This window comes from Etheostoma spectabile, chromosome 4 (genome assembly GCF_008692095.1).
Source record: "Etheostoma spectabile isolate EspeVRDwgs_2016 chromosome 4, UIUC_Espe_1.0, whole genome shotgun sequence".
Lineage (NCBI taxonomy): Eukaryota > Metazoa > Chordata > Actinopteri > Perciformes > Percidae > Etheostoma > Etheostoma spectabile.
In genome coordinates, this window is record NC_045736.1 from 15,310,882 (window position 1) to 15,330,052 (window position 19,171).

General features: G+C 42.9%; 1 protein-coding gene across 1 annotated transcript in view; it reads left to right on the forward strand.

The window, feature by feature from the left end:
* kaznb (kazrin, periplakin interacting protein b) overlaps positions 1 to 19,171 on the forward strand; it is a 123,126-nt gene that overhangs the window by 69,997 nt on the left and 33,958 nt on the right. The window lies entirely within an intron of this gene.

Below are 19,171 nucleotides of genomic sequence, written 5' to 3' on the forward strand. Positions count from 1 at the left end.
ACTGAATTTGAATCACATAAAATCACTTACAATTGTATTGTTTAATTTGAATCATTGTATTGAAAAACTGAATGTGAATAGTATAGTTTTAAATTGAATTTTTTCATTTGGAACTGAAATCCAATAAAATATGATCATCACTGAAAATTCAACTCTCTATATATATTTACATTCAGTTCTCACAATTCAAATTCAGTTTACAAAATTCAATTTCAAGTTACTGTGACAGACATCCGGGTACTTGAAGGATGAAGGAAGAGCAATCGAGCGCAGATCAGTAGATAGACAACATTTCTCAAAGTCAAGGATCCTTCTTTGGTAGGACTGGTCCTTCCACATCAGGTCCTTCAGAGGCTAGGCCAGGCTCCTCTGTTGCATTTGGAGAACACATAAATAGAACAGGCTAGCAAGTGCACGTAATTTGTGCATGCTGCATTTCAAAACACTGGATGAAATGGTTGTGGAACTGTGAGCTGTGCTGTTCAATTTTTTTGTTAAGATGAAGAATGTGAATCATCGTCAGTCTGCTTGCAGGAGGAGAATCTACTGTTGGCAACTTTGCCCGCAACGTGCAAGTAACATTACCAACACTAATAGGCTATGAAGTAATCAATAGTCAATATCTCTTATTTATCCCTTGTCAAAAAATTAAAAAAAAACTCGTGAGAGTTTCTGTTTGTAGTTGTCATAACACTTACTGGTAAGGAGAATTGCATTAATTAATCTTAATTACATTAAACTTACAGTAGTTAACAATTTACATTAGCTTGTAATTTACTGCATACATGTAACATTAGCTCATTGTTCAGTAGCTTCTAGCTTTCAAACAAATGTAGTGCAAAATATGATCAGCAACTACAAAGAAACGCTACCAGCTAATGAGCTACCACATGATATGCAGTAAATTGCAAGTGAGAAAGGTTAAATGGAATTGTAGACGAACAAGCTTCAACAAACATATGAAAAGTCATACTAACAACACCATTAACAAACAGCCACTAACACAGTAAAGGTAGTTGTTAGTGTGTTAAATGGTCAACAGTTGTCAGTTAAGACCATGATGCAGAAACTGCACCACTACAGTTACATAAAGTTCCTTCATGTTACAGTATGCTTAAATATGCTTATGATACAATTCTAATCTTACCAGGACAGGTTGGATAACTACTGGACTAACCTAATCTTACCAGGACAGGTTGGATAACTACTGGACTAACCAAATCTTACCAGGACAGGTTAGATAACTACTGGACTAACCTAATCTTACCAGGACAGGGTGGATAACTACTGGTGTGACGAAGGACGACCTCTGCAGGCAGGTAAAACGGCTGATGAAAATCAGCCAATCAGGAGCGGCACTGCGCTCTGCTACTTGCCGAAGAAGACAGCTTAAGTTCCTGTTATCGGGAAAGTTTGGAAGAGAGCTGACGCGAAAGACTGTGCAGATATATAGAAAGATAAAATAATACAGTGTTACTGTAATTATTGCTAAGTTCCTACATTGTGTGGTGCAACTACCAGTAAGTAATACTGATGTTGTTAATCGTTTTTACCCGTGTCTTAGTGTTTTTATTGCACGGCAATAATGTTGCAGCACTTTGCTGTTTTGTATCATGGCGGAGCCTCATACAGCCGTGTGTTTGTTTAGAACGCTGCATATTAAGGGAGTCGTTGCATTACAATTCTTACATTTTCTATTGAACTTTATGTTCCTACACAATGTGTAACATTTGTTAAGGAGGATTTCTGCAGTCATAATTACGTGTTAATCAGAATTTAGCATGTTATGTAGGGTTTACAGTTAATGTACACCAAACTAAGCTTTGCAGGGATATATATATAATACTATATATATATTATAGTTATAGTATACTAAGTATTTCTAATTTTTGCATTAGTAATAAGCCCTTATTATGCATTATAATTTAACATCTTAATTGTGTTTGTTTTTATACCTGATAGGCATATACTATCATTTTTTGAACCTTATATTATGTACATTTATGATGTATGCCTGTATTTCTGTTTCAGAACCACACACATTCAAACCCAGCTGTTATTACAATAAAACGCCAAAAAGGAACATCTTGTCTGCATTCTAATCGATGCCCCCTGGTGGCCACACCTTTTAAAGACCAGCAAGATTATACAGTCCTTAACATTCACCAAAACATTTGGTCCTTCGAGCCGGATGCAGCGTGGTCACCGTGGGATTGTTCAGGGATGTTCACGGATCAGTATGCACGCTCAGTAGATGCCCGACCTCGCCGAGAGACCAGGCGACCAGCCTGGATGGAAGATTATGACATCCCTCTCCAAGCATTGCAGCAGCCCTTCCATTTGTCTCACCAAGCGGCTAACCTGTCAGAGCAACAGCAGCCCTACGACAGCATGGTGGGATTCCCAGAGAGACACGCCAGGATGACGCCTCTCACACCCCTACTGCTGCATGAAGACGGGAGTGTCATGCGGGGAGCAGAAACTGCCTTTCCACGCCGGTTTGAGTATACTGACCCCCTTTCACAGAGCACGCCTGCCTCTGCCCAATGGAGGCCTGCCCCAGTAACAGCGCCTGACGTCCTCGAAGCTCTTCATAAGCTGAGGGAGGATAATCAGAGGCTGCAGCAACAGGTAATGGACATGCACAGGCGACTTGACGCCCATACCCCACGTCCAGACCTACCAGCACAGCGACAGACAGCCCCCCCTCACTTCCCTACCCCAGCCCCCCAACAGCAGCCTCACATAGAGCAAAATGGCGGCCGACCCACATCGATCCTGCCACCTGTGCAAGTCGTTGGTCACACTCAGCCTCCGGAGGATGATGACTGGCCACCGCCACCCCCCCCAGTAGCAGATGATATTTATGAGCCACCATCACGGGACCTCATGGCAGAGCTCATAACAGCACTGAGAGACATTAGGACGACACATCAGCAGGAGTCTCCCTGTCGCCCTGAGCCATATCATCCAGCGCCCGAAATACACACACCAGAGTACTGTGTACCCCACACTCCACAAAGACGTGAAATGTTGGTCAAAGAGCTGCAACCCTCCCACCACCATGAGGCAGTTTACCGTGGGCCTAAACCCACAATCCCTGCATTCACCAAAGGGATCCGAGAGAGTTTGCCAGGCTTAAGGTCGCTCTGGAGAACTTACTGCCTGTGGACGCTACAGAGCGTTTTAAATACCAAATCCTGGTGGACCACCTGAAGTATGAGGAGGCGCTGCTGCTAGCTGACTCCTACACTAACTCACCGCAGCCCTACACTGACACTATGGCAAGTCTAATTGAGCATTACGGACAGCCTCACCAGCTAGCTCTCAGAAAAATAGCTGATCTAATGGAAGCCCCTAATATTGCACGTGGTGACACCAGTGGTTTCACTGAAAGTGAGAGCACTCGTGGGAATGTTAGACCAGCTTGGGGACACCGGAAAGACAGAACTACACTGTGGTTCATGATATACGGGCTGAGTTTAAGAGATTCCTGTACCCAATGCGTGTCACAATCCCAAGCCTCTTGCACTTTTCTGACTGGCTTGACTATGAGCTCAAGATGCAAGAGACGGTGTATGAGCCTCTAAACGGTGAGGACAAGAACAGAGCAGGACCCAGGACAGAGCATCGTCGCAACAGTAATAGGGGTAAGGGTACCAGCATTATGCACACCACAAACCAACCTGAGGGTGCAGCAGTAGAGAAGGCCCACTCTAGCACCAAGCAGCCAGAGAGAACAGCATACTGCCCTTACTGCTCTAACACGCAACACTTCCTAGACAAGTGTGCAAACTTTGCACAGCTTATAGTGGAACAGATAGCAGCGTGGATCAAGACTAACAAAAGATGCTGGAGATGCGGTCGCACACACCAGGCTGCACAGTGCCGCCTGAAGATTACATGTCATAAGTGTAAGGGGAAACATCTGCAAGCTCTGCATGAAGTGAATATAAAGCCTGCAGCTGAGGATACATCCTGCCTTATCAGCACAACTAATGAAGTCCTGTACGTGGACAGGCGGGCTGGGTGCAGCCAGGTCCTACTTAAAGTGAGTAAAGTGCTGCTGCGTAACGGTGAACACACCTTGGAGACATATGCAATCCTTGATGATGGGTCAGAGCGGACCATTCTCCTCCCTGCAGCAGCGCAGAGTCTTAAACTTACCGGTGAGCCGGAAAATCTGATTCTCAGAACCGTTCGGCAGGACATCAGGGTTCTGCACGGCACTTCTGTGTCTTTCTCCATTTCCCCAGCAGACCATCCAAAGAAATCCTTCAAGATATTCAGAGCGTTCACTGCTGATCAACTGGGTCTGGCTGAGCACACTTACCCAATGAAGGCGCTTCAGAGAAAACACAAACATTTAAGAGGCCTCCCTTTCCATACGATTAACAGAGTGCAACCCCTGTTGTTAATAGGGTCAGACTATACACACTTAATCACTCCAGTGGAGCCTGTGCGTTTGGGACCCCACGGGGGACCAGCAGCAGTGAAGACAAGGTTGGGCTGGACACTGCAGGGGCCGACCAGGTACAGCAAGCAGCAGGCGATATCACAACAGTGCCTGCACGTCTCCACCCTCTCACCCACTAACGAGCTTCTACAGAGTGTAGAGAGATTGTGGCAGCTGGATGTTCTGCCCTACAGGAGTGAAAAGCTTGTCACACGCTCCAGGCAGGACCAGGAAGCGTCGCCTGTGGAGGCAAAGACCACACGAGTAGAGATCGATGGGATTCTGCGCTACGCTACTCCCCTCTAAGGGTGAAGAACATGCCACAGCTTCAGGCACCTAAGGAGGCTGTGGTAGCTAATCTCCGCAGTACAGAGAGGCGCCTGCTGCGAGACCCTCAAAAGAGCAGCAGATTACTGTGCAGAGATCGGAACGCTGGTGAAGCGGGCTAGCAGTTAAAGTGTCAGAAGAGGAGCTGAGGTAAAGCAGCCGAGTCATGGTTCATCCCACATCATATGGTGAGCCATAACGGAAGAACAGGATTGTGTTCAAACTGTTCCTTCACGTACAAGGAAAAAAACCTCAACAAGCTGCTGTTGCCTGGGCCCACCTAAGTTCCAGTCTTAGGTTGTACTACTGCGCTTCAGAGAGCATGCCATTGCTGTCAGCAGTGATATAAAGGCATGTTCACCAGGTGAGGCTGCTCCGGGGACAAGCCCTTGCTACGCTTCCGTGGCGAGATCTGAAGACAGAGGAACCACCCAGCATCTACACGTGGCAAGTCCTTCCATTTGGCACCACATGTAGCCCTGCTGTGCTACGTTTGCGCTGCAGAAACACGTGTTTGATCACAGTCAGCCAGGTGAAGATGTTCGAGTGTCTATAGAACGATCATTCTATGTGGACAATTGTCTGCAGAGCTGCCCTCTGGGGAAGAAGCCATCACTGGTCGACAAACTGACATCACTGTTGGCACTGGTGGATTTGAGCTACGCCAGTGGGCCAGTAACACCCCTGAGGTCATCAGTCACCTGCCCAAAGAAGCCAGATCTGAGAGCAGTGAGTTGTGGCTCAATGAGTCAGGCGCTGATCCACAGGAACTCACCTTGGGACTACGCTGGCTCTGCAAATCAGACACCTTAAGGTATAAATACCGTATGCTGGAGCAACCCACACCCACCATGCGAAACATATACAGAGTCCTGGCACGCCTGTACGACCCCCTGGGATTTATAGTCCCCTTCACCACGCGGGCCAAAGTCCTTGTGCAGCATTTGTGGGACAAACAGAGAGACTGGGATGACCCGTCACTGCCTGAGGATGTACTGCAGTCATGGCTGATGTGGGAAGAAGAATTACAGAATCTCTCCCAGATTATACTGCCTCGCTGCTATGTGAGCCTTGAGATGGACACTTCAAACCTCCAGAGAGACCTACACATCTTTGCTGACGCGTCAGAGAAGGCATATGGCTCAGTTGCCTATCTGCGGACAGAGAGCTCACAGGGCTGTGTGGAAGTGTCTTTCCTGACTGCCAGATCCAGAGTGGCCCCAAAGAAGCAGCAATCAATACCAAGATTAGAGCTGTGTGCTGCTTTGACAGCTGCACAGTTAGCTGCACTACTGCAAAGAGAGCTGACTGTGAATATCCGCAATGTCATCTTCTGGACAGACTCTACAACAGTACTGACATGGCTCCAGTCCGACTCCTGTCGGTACAAGGTATTTGTGGGAACACGGGTATCTGAAATCCAGGAGCTGACCGATGTCCGGGCCTGGAGATATGTGGATTCTGCCAACAACCCAGCTGATGACATTACGCGGGGAAAAACACTGCTGGAACTGGCCGGTAAGAACAGATGGAGTCAGGGCCCTGCCTTCCTACAACAAACACCTGAATTCTGGCCCACACAACCAGCCACAGAGGATACAGAAGATTCTCCTGAGCTGCGAAAACCCACTGTATCCTGTCTCACTACAAGCATACAGACTTCTCTGCTGCCAAATGCTGATCAGTTTTCTTCATTCAGAGCGCTGACAGAGGCTGTTGCACAATCCAGCGCTGGTTCAATTGAGCCCGCTGGTTTTTCTGCTGTTTACTCCAAAAAGCAGAGAGAAAAATTTTGAACGGCCCACCCGGCACCCTTTGCTGGGAATCACCCTTTAAAGCCCGGGGGTAAGCCGTTCGGCACAGTAAAATGATCCCCCTAGCACCAGAGTATGACGAGACTGGGGAGCCCTCACCCGGGGTTGGGGGAAGGCCCCGCCGCAGTGACCACTAACCCAAGATTCTTTTCACCCAGTGGTGGGGGGACCTCGCCAAAAAAGTGACCCGCTCATCATTCGGGGGTATGGACAACAGCCTTCCCACCCAGGTTCCGAGCCCCTTTTTTTGGCCAAAGCTGCGGCGCAAATACGGTTTCCCTCCCAGGGACGTGGGGTTTTTAAGCGCCACCAGCACTCCTCCCCAACTGCCAGAGGGGGAGAGCCTCTCCTTGTCCCCAAAAAAAGGGCCCGATCTCCCACCCCCGGAATACGGCGGCTGAACCCCCCTTTTTTAACTGGCAGGGCCTGCTTTCGGGCCTTTCACGTAAAGGGTTTGGGCCCGTGCCCGAAAAAAGCGGGGATACTTTTTAAATCCCTGACGACCGCCTGTGCATTTTGGATTTTTAATCTAGTTGGTTTTCCGATTCTTTTCTTAGGGCCCCTCCGTCCTTCAGGCAGAAGGGGTAAGCCACAGAGCCCGGGTCGACCAGGGAAATAATTTTAAGGGCGGTAAAAAGAGAGCCCCGGGGCCCCTTCAGGTCATTACACCCCCCACGTAGGCTTGTTGGCAAAACCCAGTTTGGGGGTTTCATTTTAAACCCCCCCAAAGCGCCCCCCCTTTGGGAGGATTTGGGGAAAGGGAAAAGTGAGATCTGTTAAAGCTGCACTTTTTAATGCCCCCTCCGGGTCCCACTGTCCCCGAAAGGCCCTCCCCCAAAAGTACTTATTGAAGGGGGGTTTTAAAACTAAAACCAAATGGGTTAGGGTTCTACGGACGTGGTTGCTGACCCAGTGCCCCCCCAAATTTTGCCCCTCATGGGGGGGCTCGCCCCCTCTTTCCCAAAGGGCTGTGTACGCTGAGTCTGAGCTTTTTTGGGGTCGCCGCCGTTGGAGAATACAGGTGTTTGGCGGCCCCAGTTTTGGCCCCACTTCTTTTCCACATACCTCCCAACTTTCCGACTCCCCCAAGGGCATAAGGCCCTGCCCATTTGCCCCCTGGCCCATTTCAGGTTTGGTGGGAACCCCAGCGGGCCGGAGCACGTGGCCTTTGGGTCCCACTGGGGGTAATTCAGGAACTGTGGGAAGTCGAACTGCAGTGGTCAAAGTCAAGGACAATTTCTCACTAGGCCTGTTGCCCCCCCTTGTCGCTCTCCCTCCCAAAACCAACCTGATAGGGTTTCCCCCTTTTTAGTGTGAAAAATTTTAGGTAAAAAATTTTGGGGGGCGGCTGTGACAAAGGGAAGACCTCTGCAGGCGGGAAAAAAAGGGGCTGATAAAAAATCAGCCAATCAGGAGCGGCACTGCGTTTCCGGGCTACTTGCCGAAAAAGACGGGTTTTTTCCCTGTTTGGGGAAAAGGGTGGGAAAGGAGCTGACTTCAAAACCGGGACTGTCCCCAATTATAAAAAGATAAAAAAAACAGTGTTACTGTAATTTTTCCCTAAGTTCACATTTGGGGGGGAAAAACTACCAGAAGAAATACTGAGGGTTTTTTATCGTTTTTTACCCGTGTTTAGTGTGTTTTTTGCACGGAAATAATTTTCCCCGAATTTCTTTTTTTTATCATGGCGGGCCTCATACCCCCGGGGGTTTTGTTTTTTTAAGAACGCGCATTTAAGGGGCCCTTTGCTTCCCATTTTCCCTTTCTTTTAAACTCTTTATGTTCCTACACCCTGTGTACCCTTTGTACGGAGGATTTTCTGCAGCTCTAATTACGTGTTAATCAGAATGTAGCATTTTATGTATGGTTACCGTTAATGTACACCAAACAGCTTTGCAGGGATATATATATATATATACTATGTATATATCTAGAGTATATAGTATACTACTGTATTCTAAGTTTTGCATTTATTAATAGCCCTTTATTTATGCATTCGACTTTTAACATCTTAATTGTGTTTTGTTATTTCATTACCTGATAGGCATATTACTAGCATTATTGAACCTTATATTATGTACATTTCTGAATGTATGCCTGTCTTTCTGTTTGCAGACCCACACACCCATTCAAACCCAGCTGTTTATTACATAAAACGCCAAAAGGGAAATCGTTCTGCATTCTAATCGATGCCCCCCTGGTGGCCACACCTTTAAAGACCAGCAAGATTAACATCCTTAACATTCCCCAAAACAACTGGACGACCTCATATTACACAGGACAGGTTGGTACTATGGACTAACCTACTAACCGGACAGTTAGATAACTACTGTACTAACCTAATCGTACCAGGAAGGGTGGATAACTAATGGACTCCTTAATATTACCAGGACGTTGGTAACTATGGACTAACCTAATTTACCAGAAAGGTATATGACTACTGGGACTAACCTAATTTTAACCAGGAAATGTAGATGACTACTGAGCTAACCTAATCGGGGGGGGGCGAGGCCGAGGAAGGTTGGATAACAATGCCTAACCCAATCTACCAGGACAGGGTTGATAACTAATGGACTAACCTCATGTTACAGGACAGGGTAGATACCTACTGGACTCAACTATCTTACAGGACCGGTTAAATCACTACCGGACTAACTTATCTACTATGAAAGGTTATATAACGACCTGGACTAACCTAATCTTACCCGAAGGTTGGATAACTAATGGCCTAACCTAATTATTACCAGGAACGTTGGATAACTACTGTACTTAACTCTAATCTTACCAGGCAGGTTAGTAACTACGGGACCAACCTAAAGCTTTCTCCTTCTGTCTGCAGTCCTGGAAGGCACACCCTCATTGACGCTGATCAGATGCCCTTGAGGTTGAAATATACAGTTAATAGTAATGTTTGACTAGATTTATAATGAAGATCCACAATGGTTTATGTCTTTTTAGAGCTTTGTATAACCTAACCATTATTATTAAAACAGGTGGCATCTGAATATCATATTTAGTTTAGAAGCTTCCGGTGTCAGGTCATAATTGTGGAAAATAGACATAAACAGTTCATATTCTTTACACACCTAAACACATAAAGACAGCCAAAGCAGTTAATATTAATGCATTTATTTTTTTAAACTGACAATCTCTATATCGCAAATAATCTATTCAACATCTCTCTTTGGCCTCTGTCTCCCTGCCTCTCGTATCTTTTGCTTTCCCTGTCCTCCTCATTCTTCCTTCCGGTGATTCTAGTGCAGCGCCTGGCCCTGGTTGTCCTCTTGGATCGGGGGCAGTCCTCCGCTGCAACTGCTCTACTTCCTCATCCATTTGGCAAACCAGGGCCACTTGCTGCTGTGGCTTCCATTCTCAACAACCACCTCCGTTTGTTTTTTAGTCCCCGTTAAAAAACAGCAAACACAAAAAATGATTGACCATTATGAAGGCTAAGCGTAAGTTTACGTTTATCCTTTTTTTATGTGGGCATGTGCTCTTACGTTTTAGCTTTCGTTTAACGTATGCTATAAAGTAGAGAAGGGTGCAGATTTCCATCCCATCCGCAGCTACAACGGTAAACACCACTTTCTAAATCTCTGCTAACGTTAAAAGAGATGAAAAAATGCCACCTACATTAAGTTTACAACACAAATGGCACCAAGACCGCGACCCAGCTAACCGCCATGTTGAATGATAGGTTCAGTTAGTGTTACATTAACTTGTGATATAACTACCTTATTATTAGTAGCAATTTGAACCAGCATTAAAGCATTTAGCTTTACATTGATGCAACACATTAACGGGGATGACAAATGTACAAAAAATAAAGATACTTACATTTAAATGATTTTTGCGTCATTAGCGATGCCGATCCAATTCTGCTTTGCTCCGGTTACATCCGCCATTGTTTTTTTGGTTTTTTTAAAAGCCTGCAAAGCCATGCACATAGGATTGTGAGTGATTTGGGAGCGCAAAAGATACACATTGATTTTGACTTTGAGAAATTTTGTCTATCTATTGATCTGCGCTCAATTACTCTTCCTTTATCCTTCAAGTACCCCGATATCTGTCACAGTAACTTGAAATTGAATTTTGTGAATTGAATTTGAATTTTGAGAACTGAATGTGAAGATATGTAGAGACTTAAATTTTCATTGATGATCAAATTTTATTGGATTTCAGTTCCTCACAAATAAATTCAATTCAAACTATACTATTCATATTCAATTTTTTCAATGCAATGATTTAAATAAACACTACAATTTCAATTATGTTATCAATTCAGTTTTTCAATGCTAATTATTCAAGTTAAGAAATTCAAATTCAAAAATAAATGATTCAAATTCAGTTTCTATTGGCACATATTTCAGCCCATAAACTTATGTATGACGAGTTTTGACTTTTAATACCTCACATCAATTGTATGCTGTATTATTCAGAGGCTCTACTTTCTCTGATGTGCTCTAACATTTCTTTAGAGAGAAGAATCCAAGTTTAAGCCAAAGGTTGCGGCACTACTGTTACTAAGCAACCCTTGCAACAATGGATGTTTAGGTCTCTCCATTTGCTGGTTTTGATGTTGCCAGTTAAAGACAAGAAACTTCAATATTTTGTTTGGTTCGAGGATAGTGTTTACATCAAAGTGTGACTGTTCAACGAGCCTCGTTTTAAACTCATCTGATTACATCTTTGACATAAATCTCATATAGCCATTTGGGGTTGTCCATGTTACAGCTGAAACATTAAATAAATTTGCATACAATTAACAGGCAATTATTTTATTTTTTTTTTAAATTTTAATTATGATTACATGCTTAAGTTGTTTTATCAAGCAAAACCACCAAACATTTTCTGGCTCAAATTTCTCAAATGTGAGGATTTATTAATTCTCTCACTTTTTTCTGTCACTGTACATCGAATTGATGACTTGGTTCAGACAAAAAAGGGCACTTAAATGTTGATTGTTAGACAACACTGCTGCACTCTTTCAAAATATGCACTGACCGTCTGATGTAAGAAAACAATTCCTGCCCCGTTTACTGGTAAAGGCCTTTCAAACAAGCTGCCAGTTTGTTAATCTCACAAAGGTGATTTCAAGCTTAATAAAGTTGTTTGGCTTCAGCTAAAGGTTCCAACAGTACACTGGAGTTTTGTTTTATATGCTGCTCCATCCACCAGGAATAATTTGCAGTGAGGGCAGCTCATCATTGAGGACACGTCCTTGGTGTTGTCTCTAGCAATGCATGGGCTTTGATGACTTGAGGACAAGATTACGCAATTACACGTCCTTTTAGTCAGATTCTTGTATTTTAAGAGCCAATATTCTTAAGTGTTATGATCTTTTAACCAAACAAAATGTTAAAATGGAAGGACTTTGTATTTTTTTTTCCACAAATCGAGTGACATCCTACAGGGTTACAGGGTTTAGATCATTGTGTGAAAGGTAAAGGAAAAACAAGTTTTTGGGTGGCTATTCAAACATTTCTTGGCATAAAACCCTTCCCTATTTTTAAAATCCTGCTGTGCACCACTTTTTGACTTTTTTTCTTTCAGTTTTTAATGAACAAATAAAGACTGATTACCTTAAAGTTTTTTTCTTTTTTCCCACAGTGCTTTGAGCAATTCTCATCTTTTGCACACTGGGTTTTTGTGGGGTTTTATTTTTAATTTTCTAAACTTGGAACTTTTAAAATATCATTGTCTATTTTGACCGTAAATTTGTAAGCGAAGGGAAATTGAATCTGAAATGAAAGACACGGGAAAATACTATCCGAACCAATAGGATTAATGTCTGAAACGCCATAATAAAACCCACATTGTAATAAATTTGAATGATCTTTAACACAGAGATACATTTACCTTGTGGTGAAACAGGGGCAGCACTGACCCATAACATTAGATTTCATATTTCAGTGAGATAAAAGTTACACTATTTCCTTTAGGCAGTTCAGACCCATTTTCCTGTCTGTGAATTTAAAGTAATTTTCTGCTCCACATAAGAGTAAGCATACATTCCCCTATAGACAAATCTCACACAGTAACTTCCATGGTAAATTGATCTCCGGTCTTGTAATAGAAGTTTTCTTTGGCTCTTCAGAGTGAAAAATGGTTATTGTATGAGGTTGGCCAGATGCTCAGGAGTGTCTTGGGATGTCTGCCTACAGAAATATGCTACAAATAAGAAACAGAATGGTGCCTTAAGACTCTGAGCTGACTGTTAGTTAATTAACCATACAACATTGTAGAGGAAGAGGGAAGCAATGAAGGTCTCCAGTCACTTCCACTCTGTCCCCGGAGAGTGCACTGCCTCAGGAAGACCAAGGACCTGAATACTTATTTCATTTTGCTGTTTCTGTGTCATGGTGTCATAATGATATGTGAAAAACAGAAATTAATGTTTATAGATCTAGTTTTGAAAATGTCTCATTTCCTTTTGGCTCTTATTGTTTGACTATGTTTAAGGGTCTTGGTGGCTCTGTCACAGGCTGCCCTGCAGACCATCGACAGTATCTCAGATCCTCTCTGCTCTTTTTACTGCAGTTACTCTCCTGGGAAGTGGCCCCAGAGGATCAAACGGATGGTGCTCAGTGACGCAGAACCCACCGGGGGGTTACAATAGAGGGGCAGGAGAGGAATCTAAATAATCATGAGAAATAAAAATCCTAAGAGAGAAAGAACTAGATGAGTTGAGGGATTTGGGGGCTTTAAAACTTTGAGAAGAGGTTGATTAATGAAGGAGGATGCGGGAAGGAGGACAGCGAGAGAAAGCATAGGCGGTTGAACTCTCTCAATTGCAGTGTAGACGGTGACATAGGAAAAGGCAGTGCGAAAAAACGAGTGTACACACTGACATACACAGACAAAGGGCCTACTTTCCTCTCAACGGTTTCAACTCCTATTGCTAATGAGATGACATCAGTCACTAAGGTAACCACTAACGCAGTGGGCTGTTGTCTGAACTTGTGATAAGCAGTATCACACAAATGGTCAGCTTCATGGACAGGGGGAGGAGCTTTTTGGACTGTTGCCTATATTCACCCTGCTTTCTATCAGTAATTATAATTACAGGCTGCAGCAGGAGTGCAGGGAAACAAACAGAGTAAGGATGCAAAGTGCACAGTCTATAAACTATAGCCTTCCACTGAGAAAGACATCAGGATAGTGATAAAACAGCATGACTCTTACTATATTCCCCATATCTTATAAATGTTGAATAATTAAATTCCAAAACAAAAAGATTCATCTGGTTTTTGAACAGACATTTTCAACACCGGCTTGCATCAGACCGTTGTCCTGACAGCTGCTGGGGAAGTGTTTCTGTCTTCCACTGAGACATAGTTTCATCAGACAAGATTACTTTCAACTTTGACACAAAAGTTTTACATTAGATTTCTTCAGTTTTCCTCTCATTTTCATTTCTCATGAATTACCTATACTGAGTCTGTAAATTGCTTTCCTCCTCGCTTTCCACTGCTATCAGCTAAAGTTAGCTTCATTTTCCCGGCTGGCCTGTCGCCCTGATGAGAGTTCTGTTTCCACAGTGTTATTGGTTAAATTATATTACCTAAAATGAAACTGGTGTTCCCTTACCAAAACTATGTCATGCTTGAATGTAAGCCAGGTCAAACACCACATGTATACATGACTTAAACACACACCTAATGCAAAATAGCCAACATACTATGTAATGTAAATGTTTTTAATCCAAACAGATTGCCAATTAAAATAGCTAGCATTCCAAAATCAGTTCCACAAAGTAGCCACAGCCACTGTTAGATGAACAAGCCATTTCTGTGTTTTTTGAAAGTAAGGATAATTGCATTAAAGCACAGAAATTTGCCATTTTAAATTGATCTTAATTAAAAGGGAAGATGTTAGTAGAAAAAAAAAATGAGGACATTATTTCATTGAAAACTCCACAACCCTAATAAAGAAATAAATAAAAAATGTAAATTCTAGAACTGTAGGTATGAAAATCCTGAAATTGGTAGACATGTGAAGTGCACTTATTGCCAAGAAGTGTGTGGTGTGTGTGTATGACATTTGCATGAAGCACTGTGGTTAAGTTAGTAAAACTTAGCTGAGGTGCTAATTAGCACTTCCACTGCCATCCCACTAATTGCAGTCTAATGTAGGCTAAAGCATTGACAGAGAGGAGAGGATGATTCGATTTCAAATGCGGATGCTCTGCTTCACAGAACTCATCTCTTTGCTGCTCTCTGATGCGGTAGGAGAGGAGTAAGTGGTCAACTCCTTTCTCGAAATTGGGTCCCTCGCAGAGACATTAGTCATTCTGAGCAGTGCATACTGCTGAGCGAAAAGCTGATTCAGGTTCTTATAGAACTGTAAGGTATTGCAAAACGAAGGCAATGACCTTAAAGACTTTAGCAGCTATTGTAACACTAGCTGTGAATAGAAGTCATGGCATGGATAGCTTACTGGGTCATTTTTCATTTGCTGAATTTTTTCGCCATTACTGTAAAACTCACCACCACAATGGGTAATTCATCATCTCACCAGAGATTCTTTGTGATGTATTTCTTCCTTCAGGGATAACAGAGTGACTTTACTATTTGCATTTCTCAGACTGATACTGTACGTCCCTTCTCTATCAAAGTGTATTGCGTAATTCACGTGTAGTAATATGAGTAATGACTGGCGGGATGGGTTGAACTGGATTTCTGCAATAATCTAACCATTTACAAAACCTTTCTGACCAGGTCCAATTCACTGCAGTGCTAAATTGACTGATAACAACAAAGTGCTGAACGAGCTTCAAAGCCACCATGACTACTGACACACTTTTGTTTTGGTCAGCGTTCAATTTAGTTGAACTTTGGCAACTATGTGGACACCTATGGCTCACGCAGCTGCCTGGAAAAGATGCTCTCAAAAATATTTGACATTGCTCTGCATAATGTTGAATTTACACTCATTGTGTGAGAGCACAATTAAGCTAAATTCCAACCTTTACCTAGTATTGGAACAGCTAAATCACTTTAAACATGTATTTGTTTCCATGGCAGTCAAGGTACTTAACATAATGATTAAATGTTGTTGACGCAGGGCTTGTGCGAGATTTCTTCAGACCTTTACTTGAGAAAGCACTTGGGTGTTGGAGATGAGTAGACGAGATGCTTTGTTTTTTTACTGCTGTGTGTGTGTGTGTGTGGGGTGTGTGTGTGTGTGTGTGTGTGTGTGTGTGTGTGTGTGTGTGTGTGGTGTGTGGTGAGAGAGCTTCTTTTTTTTTTACATTTTTTGAAGTTTCCTTGTGTTCTTTATTATTTACCAGCTTTTGTTTTGTTGATGAGTTTACAATAAAATAAAGCCAGAAACAAGTTTAACCCTCAGGGAAAATAAAGTATAATGATCTGAATCAGACATTCATGTATTCATCACCCCTGTTGGTATAATAATACAAGCTGGGGAGTTGTAATAACAAATAGGATAATTTTATAAATTGATTTCATAAATTTAAAAGAGGTTACTTGGTCCATTAATGATTTCAAAGGAAAAGTGTGTCCTAGTAATATTGTTCCTGCTGAATGAATGTTTTCACATCTGTCATAATCATTGTGTGTCTGCCAGTTTGGGGATCAATACAGCAAGAGAACAAATTTGACTAATAGCTCGAGACTTTGTTGTTGGGTCCAACATACCAGCATTTGTGGCTTTTTTCATATCTTGCTTGATGCCAGGAGCACAGCATGGCTTTTGTGTTCCCTCTGCTTTTCTCCTGCAATTAGCGCAGTAGTGGTAACTCTAGCAGCCAGGCACTGTTTATTATATTATAACAAGAGCAAAATATGGAATAGCGCAATAGCATCTTTTAAAATCAATAAAACATGTACCAGTTTATTTTTGCTCCAGCAGAGGTATGGTTGCTAGGTTTGAGTTAAGCCGTTCTGTTTTGAGTTGTTGCACATTGCAGATGATATATAATTCTATGTTAGCTGGTGGAGCTGGCTGTGCGGGTTCTTGCCTTACTGATTCTCATCCTTCCATCAGGCTTGTCCAGTGAACATGGTAGTCTTAGTTGTATTATTCACACTTTTACCCAGCTTCTCTCTCTCATCAGCACTTTATGCCTCACATACTACTATAGCTAGCTAACAGAACATCCCTGTGTTACGCCCACTCACTCCAAGGGCTGCGTTACTGTGTTGTATTATTCGGCTTGATGAGTGGCGAAGGTTTCCCCAGGAGAAGTGGCTCTGCTCTCCTACTGGAGCCCTTTAATCTTTCATTATGGTAATGTTTTTTGAGCTGCCATTCCTCTTTCCGCACAAACTCTGCTTTACCTCACACACCAATACGTTAATTCACACTATGGTTGTGATAACCGTGTGGAAAAAGATGATCCACTTTGGGCGCCTGGTTAGCTCGGTTGGTGGAGCAGGCGCACATGTACTGTGCTACGAGGTTTATGCCTCGACGTGGAGGTCAAGGGTTTGAATCCAACCTATGACGATTTGCTGCATGTCTTCCCCCTGTCTCCCCCCTTTCTCACCTAGCTGTCCTATCAAATAAAGGCAGAAAAGCCCAAAAAATCATCTTTAAAAAAAAAAAGATAGTCCACTTTGAGTCATCTCAACTATTTTTCTACCAAGACTCCCCCCTCCAGCTGTCTTTTAGAGCTAGGAAGATGATGCCCGGGCCGTCCTCTGTTCCCAGTCCTGCTGTCCCCAGTCCTGCTGTCCAGAGATGAAAGGGTACCTCTTGGATCCTGCAGAGGCAGCTTGGACGGGTGTGGCATGACTGGCTTGTGTGAAAATAGTGTTAATCAATTCCCAGGCCCATAAGGCGATAGAGGTCAGCAAAACGTCCCACATTTTCCAAATGTCCCCGCACACTTGGACAATATTAAAGAGCTGAGGCCAGGCCGGCTGCTGCCATCATCGCAGTTTTTACCAAAGGCAGGAAATGCCTTGGCACAAGGAGCTGGATGAATTTTTTAGTTGTGTCAGTGCTGGATTTCTTCCAGGCAGATATTTCTGCTTAATCTTCACTTTAAATCCTCCCTCATCTAGCTTTTCCTGGTCCGACAAAGCCAATGGTTTATGGTAGGGCGGATGATGCCCTGCAATGACCAGCTGTGACCCACAGTATCAACCAGATGAGCCATAACGTCTGTGTGTGTGTGTGTGTGTGTGTGTGTGTGTGTGTGTGTGTGTGTGTGTGTTGTGTGTGTGTGTGTGTGTGTGTGTGTGTCCAAGCTCACAATTGAGTGCAAGAGGGATTTTGTGTGTTGTGTACATACATTGTAATTGTTATGCCATTTTAGAGATGGCATGGAAAGAACATTATCTCCTTTTGATTTTTAATTAATTAATTTAATGTTAAAGTCAAACTTTTCTTTGGCAACACTACAGTGAAGCCTTCTTTGCTTATACAATTGGAATTATGCTAATTATTAGTGTTGTATAGGGAAATAGTTTTCTATTGACATCACATTTTTTCTGTGGACTAATTCAGTTTGTTCTCCACTACTATGGCAGTGGACAGGCCCATGTCAGTCCAGCTGAAACTTGAGCTAACTATGATGTTCTTCGAGGAGGCTGTTTTGGATTAACAAGTGTACAACCAGTAGTGGGTACTGTAATCCTCGGGGGTTACAGAAACCTCAATTATCTAGGCCATAATGGATTCCACAATTTTCACTGGTTGAGCCATATTAATAATGATTACAAATGCTTGATGTACTGTCCTACATCTGTCCTATGTCTACATCTATGAGGTAGCCAGCATGAAGGATGATGTGAGTTGTTTTTTTGTGTGTACGGATTGTTTATCGTTAAGCTCTAGTCCCTTACTATTCCAGTTTAGCAGGTCAGCCCCACTGTGCTTATTCATCAGCCAGCATAAATCATCATACCAGTCATGTGGGATGATGCATAACTACTGAGTCCATGTGAGGCATCATCCCATAACCTTGTTTTCCTGATGGTATTGTTGTGAATAATCAACTGAGGTAGTTTCTGCTCTCTTGAGCCCTTCAACTGTTTTGGTTTCAGCATAACAACATGGTGGAAGTCAGTGTAATCACAGGGTTGAGCTCTGCAATGCTGATATTGTTACCAGCAGGTGTGGCATGTGATGCCGATTCAAAGGATGCTGATTCAAAAGTTCCCCTGTGTACTTATATTGAATACAAAAATAGTATATCTTAATTGCAGTGCTTCAGTTGACATGTCAGAAGGTAGTTTTGTACTATTATGTGTCATTTTGCTCCGGCATCAATTAATTAGCAATTTAATTGCATTGATCCTATGTGATATCAATAAAATGCCTCATCTTTGTAACTTTATATCAATGTACTGTACATTGTGATGTTTTCTGCAAAATCAGTTAAGAAACTTAGGGACTGTATGAAAATGATCAGGCAGGAGAGGGGAGCATTTTCTTCTTTTGGCTGAAGTTAGAGTAGTCTGAGGTTTTAGGGAAAACAGGTGAGGTGGTCTTTTTTCTTTTTTTCCTCATCTTATTATTATCATCTTTATTATTATTTTTATATCAGCCATCTTTTGGGTGGCTGTGGCTCAGTGGTAGAGCGGTTGCCAAGTGGAAGGTTGAT